The sequence below is a fragment of the Medicago sativa genome, chromosome 3 (genome assembly GCF_051527215.1).
Source record: "Medicago sativa cultivar Bolivia chromosome 3, Bolivia_mono, whole genome shotgun sequence".
Lineage (NCBI taxonomy): Eukaryota > Viridiplantae > Streptophyta > Magnoliopsida > Fabales > Fabaceae > Medicago > Medicago sativa.
Window position 1 is genome coordinate 44,436,283 of NC_140751.1, and position 5,626 is coordinate 44,441,908.

General features: G+C 32.5%; 1 long non-coding RNA gene across 1 annotated transcript; it reads right to left on the reverse strand.

Moving 5' to 3' along the window:
• Window positions 1-774: 774 nt before the first annotated feature.
• Window positions 775-1,802, reverse strand: LOC146937633 (uncharacterized). Its single transcript, XR_015030991.1, has 2 exons — window positions 1,277-1,802; window positions 775-981 (listed from the first exon to the last, which is right to left on the reverse strand). It is a non-coding gene; the product is annotated as an uncharacterized LOC146937633 (long non-coding RNA).
• Window positions 1,803-5,626: the final 3,824 nt, after the last annotated feature.

Consider the following 5,626-nt stretch of genomic DNA (forward strand, 5'->3'; position numbering starts at 1 on the left):
AAGTCGAACTCAACACTTGAAAATGTTAATTTAAATTGACTCTTGTCGAATGCCTTTGTATCCAGCCTACAATTGAAGAAAATTCCTTTTCAACAATAACTTTCTCACGTCGAAGACAAACACTTAGAAATACAAGCTAACAAATTGGCCCCCAAAAATGTCATTTTCGATTGAATTTATAAATAAAAGAGGAGATCGAAATTTTATGTTTCCAAGAAAAATATAATGACACCATCTCTGCTTTCAAACTTGTCCTTTCAACTCACATCCTACAAAAAAACCCTTATGGCGCGCCACTTTCTCATAAAGTTAGTGGGACATATCATCATTTTGAAAAACACAACTGTCATCAAATAACTTCAGCACGCTCCCGATATCTCTGGATTTTTGACTACGTGGCATCTCCTTACTGGAGTAGAATGTTGGAAAAAAAATTGGTTTGTACAATTCCTCTAAGATTTTGATGATAACAAAGTATTGATCAACAATTGGATGTGCTAATATTTGTTCAAGTGTGCAGGATCATAGAATAAATCCATCAATGAATTGAACATGTATTAGAGCATCAGAAATACTGGAGAAGCTTAAAAGACACCACTCAGAAGCTAGAAGAAAAGGTCAATAAGATTCCAGAAAACTGTTAACGAATAATTCCTAAAAAAACGATGAATAGTCTTCTATAAATTTTTTATACGGGGGAAGTAAAGAACCAACTTTAATTTTGTACTTGTGAACTATCAACTTTTTAAAAAATTCAATCAGAAGGAAGGTAAATTATCCAAATAAAATTACCATCTATAATGAACCAAGAAACATGTGTAATGTAAATTATCCTTAAACATCATATAACATAATATCCATTAAATCTAAAGGATAAACAGCATGTACAGAGTGCAAGATGAAAACAAGCTAGCATCAACAATTGATGAGGGCCTCTTTCTATGAGCATGATCAGTGGCTTACTTTCTGCTTATGGTGGTCCTGCATGGTCCAAAGAAACAGTTATTTTTTATTTTTACAGAAGTAACAAAGTTAATTAAAAGGCTAAAAAACCCATATAATATAACTACTATGAGCATGTGTACAGGAACGGAACTATTAATTATGAGCATCCATATGTGCAGTAAAAAGGATGATATTGAACAATTAATTGTGACATAAGCTATTGGAGAGTAATGTTACTTGAATGTGGAACCTCTACGGCCTTAAATATGATCTACGGCTGAAATCTTAGCAATATAATAAAGCAAAAAGCAAAATTTCATTTTATTAATACCTATTACTGAAGATTGTCATTATCGTTGGGGGGACGACGGTCCAGAAGGTCTTTTAGGATTGGAAGAATACGTTCAAGAGCCGTATCAAACGCCTGTTGAATCTGTTCCCGCTGCGCCCCTTGGGCTGGCTGCGAGGAAGACGCCCCTTGGGCTGGGGCTAGGCTTAGGATTGGAAGAATACTTTCAAAAGCCGCATCAACCGCGGTATTGCACATCTGTTGAATCTGTTCCTGCAGTGCCCCTTGGGCTCGGGCTGGCTGCGAGGAAGACGCCTCTCTAATCAGCCTGGGCCGTGTAGCACTAGGTCCCTCCAAATAACTCCCTGGCCTTTTCTTCCAAGAAGGATCTTTGCAAATGTAGTCGTAATAGTCTTCAAATTTTTGGATTTTACGCTTTAGTATTTCCTCCGAGACACCATAAAAAGCATCTTTATAACGTTCATCGCTAAGTATTGCACCCGGATTATTGCCAAGTTCATCCAACGCTTTGGCCAGTGTCTCTCTGTGAACAAGGGTGAAATTTTTCCTAAAAAAAAAAAAAAAAAATCCAGAAAGAACCAATTTGATTAGAGTAAAATACAAAACCAGAGTAATTCACAAGTCTAGCTAGTACTTCTAAAGAAATGAGAAAGCACTCTAAGATAACTACCAAATTGACTCTCAAGCAGACTCATCATATCACCAAAAATTATTATTATTCGGCAGAGTATAGTTATCACTTTGAAAAATCCTTCATGCTTGTGGACTATGGCAAAATCATAACAACCAGGACAATATGTGTTTACAAAGAAAAACTTCACATGGCAAGATCATTCACATAGCAACCTTGAACAAACAGTGTCACACAACAATCCAGAACACACCAGTAGAAAATTGAATATCACGATATAATGAACAACAACACAAACAAACACCAATAACACAAATAAACTTAAATTGCATTGATTGAATGTAAATTGGTACACATATTCATACATTGCAACTTGTGACTCGTTTCTCTCTTCCATGCGGATAATTTGAGTGTAATTTTTGTGTATGATTGGATTGTGACCTCTTTCTCTTGCGAGAAACTACTATTTATACTAATAGAAATAACTACCTAAATTTGAATTTGAAACTACAACTGCTATAAACTAACAACACTTATCTATTCGATTTGAATTTCGAATGTATGTGCCTTGGAAATATCCGTTGCTTGACCTTATCCGAAACAAACTGCTTTTCGATACTCACGTCTGTCGAACTGAAACACGCGCTTCGAGCATTTCCAGCAAGTCCAACTTCGATTTAAATACATAAGAATAAGAGAGCATTCTTCATTTCTTCGATTATAAGGTCAACCTTGGTTTGACTGCATTTAAGATAGCTCTTTAAAAATATTAGCTAACAAAACCTCGGCCACCACAAAAAAAAATTTGTTGGTAGCTTAATGACATTTGTTAGGAGAATCTAGTGCGATTATATAAGATATTTCCTAATGGGAAAGCATGAAAAAAGAAATAACACAAAAGAAAATGGCATGGAAAAAACAGGGGAAGACTTTGAATTTTGAAGTCAGTGATATGAATGTTGTCGAGAACTCGGCTGTGTTTTACATGACAAAACCAAGTTTGGAAGGAAAAAAATGAATGTTAGCTAGTGGAAAACAGAAATGATATTTGTGCGACTTTATTGAAATTTTTTGAACAATTTTCTTCTCACACTCGTATTATGTTATTGTTTTCTCTTTTCTTTTTTCCTCTCGATAGTTTTTGATCAAGAAAAAAAAAGACTGTCACAAAGTTGCCATTAAATGGTTATATAAATATCATTATCCCATCATTTTTGCAGGGGCACAAAAATTATTATTTTATTTAGTGGTTAATATATTTTTTGAGAATTTTGATTACAAATGAATCTTTTAAGACCGATTCGCTCGGGGCACAGTAATTTTTAAGACCGGCCCTGGCTCCAAACAACAAGATTTTTGATAAAGCATAGAAGACTTTGAATATTTGCGAAAGTCCGTCTGTGATACGACATAAGCCCGTTGCTGAGAATGTATGCCTTAAAGACTCTGCTTGTTCAAATTGACTTAATTGGTTGCCATTAATAATTGAGGAAATTACAATGAGTAAAATATCAAATCGGTCCCTGTCTTTGTAAGAAATTCTTAAATTGGTCCCTAACTCTATTAATAACTTAAAATGGTCCACATCTTTATTAAATGTTTCTCAAATTGGTCTCTGTCTTTATTATTTGTTTTGTATTTTGAGTGTTAATGACTATTATTTAGTGGTTAATGACATAATGCATTTTGGATCTTATTCGGTACGTTAATGACTTTAAATACAAAACAACTAATAGAGCTGAGGACCAATCTGAGAAACGTTTGACAAAGACAAGGATCATTTTGAGTTATTACTAGAGTCAGAGACCAATTTGAAAAGTTGGTACAAAGACACCGACCAATTTGGTGATTTACTCAAATTACAATCTGTCAGCAATTGAACTAGTCAATAACTAGTATGATTAATTTGAATTTACCACTTATTTATTTTTAAGTAACACAATATTTCAAAAAATCTTTACTTATATAATACGTTGATTGTAGATATAGATTGGAAAGCAGTGCCAATCCAAAGGAGTGGCAAGTGGCCATGATGGGTCTGACATGTTTTTATTTGGTTGCTAATAATATTTATAGGCCTAAAATTTATATTTTACTTTATTTAAAATATTAGTTCTAATAATTTTTTTGAAAAGAATATTAGTTTTTATTAATATTAATTATTGTAGGTCACACTATGAAAAATTTAATCATTAATTATACAAATTAATTTACTAAAAGTTAATCAATCTTGTAATATTAATTTTTTATTTTTTATTTTATTTTTGAGTGAATTGTTCCATAACTTGTGTGGAGCTTGATTTGCTGCCTCCAGTTTACCTGGATGATTTAAACAAAAAGAGGGTGCTCTGAGTTGGTCCTAATGAACAAAAGTTAGGTACAATGGTCACTTCCATTTCTTGCATCATTTAGAACAGTGGGTGTCCTATCTTTGAAACTTGAGATGCTGCAACTTTCCTCACCTTATTTAGTGTGATTCTAATTTCAGGTCACTTTTGCCAACAAATTTGAGTGCACTTCTAACAAGTTTACAAGATCAACTTCCTCATCCACAATGTCAAGTTCTGAAGCATTGCAAAGATAAACTGTATCTACAAAAGCGAGGTAAAGACATTACTATAACCCCAGTCTAATAAATTCATGTAGAAATCGTCCAAGATATCAGGGGCATCCAAAGACCCTCTCAGAACTCTGCAAAATGGAAAGAATTTCATGTAAACATCATACAAACGAAGGGTATTGCAACTTGAACATTAGATTTTATCAACATTCCAAAATAAAAGACAAATAAAATCATAAAGTATCCTAGAATTGGGTGAAGCACACATCAAAGAGAGCTATGTCAACCAAGAGAAAAATATAGCTACTATGTCCAAGAGCTCTATTCTAAAAACAAATTAAACGGAAATCAAATTTGTCTAGTTACCTCATGGCCTGCACGCTGTGTTATTTGAACAACCATTTTATTGACAACCTTTGGAATAAACATAATTTTATAAAGAAAAAGAGGTATTGTTACAAAAACCAAAACAATAATTTTACGATCATAATTTTACGAAGAAAAAGATGTATTACTACAAAAGCCAAAACAAAAGAAAGTGAAAGTAAAATCATAATGTGAGTATGAGAGAAGAAACTGTCACCAAATTTGTTAAAAAGTGATTATACAAATATCATTTATCTTAAAAAAAAGAGATAATAATCATTTTGGTCATTAAATATGTAACGAATAGTCATAATAGTCTTTCAATGTATCGAAATTTCAAAATAGTCTTTGATTGTGCACGATATTAGTCAAGATAATCATTCACGTTAAAATATTTCATTAATATTGTCATATTAGTACTTCAATATACTTACTTAATATCATATTAGTCCTTATACTTAAAAACCGTCATACTAATTCTTGTATGAATATAGTTAATGTTAGTATTAAGAGACTATTTCAATGTCAAACATAAAATGCACAATCAAAAACTATTTTAAAATTTTGATAAACTAATGACTACTGTGACAACTCGTTACCTTAAAAAATTGAAGGAGTCATTATATCACTACAATAAATAAAGTCGTACAAAGATTTCGTATAATCCAAGCAAGAAAATTCCACCCCTTTAAAAAAAAAGCAAGAAATTTCTTCCCCTCAAATAGTTCTCCACTTCAACATTATAAAACATTAAACTTTGTCCATTACCTAATTTCCATTTATATAACAAAACTTCATTTCAACCCCACAATTT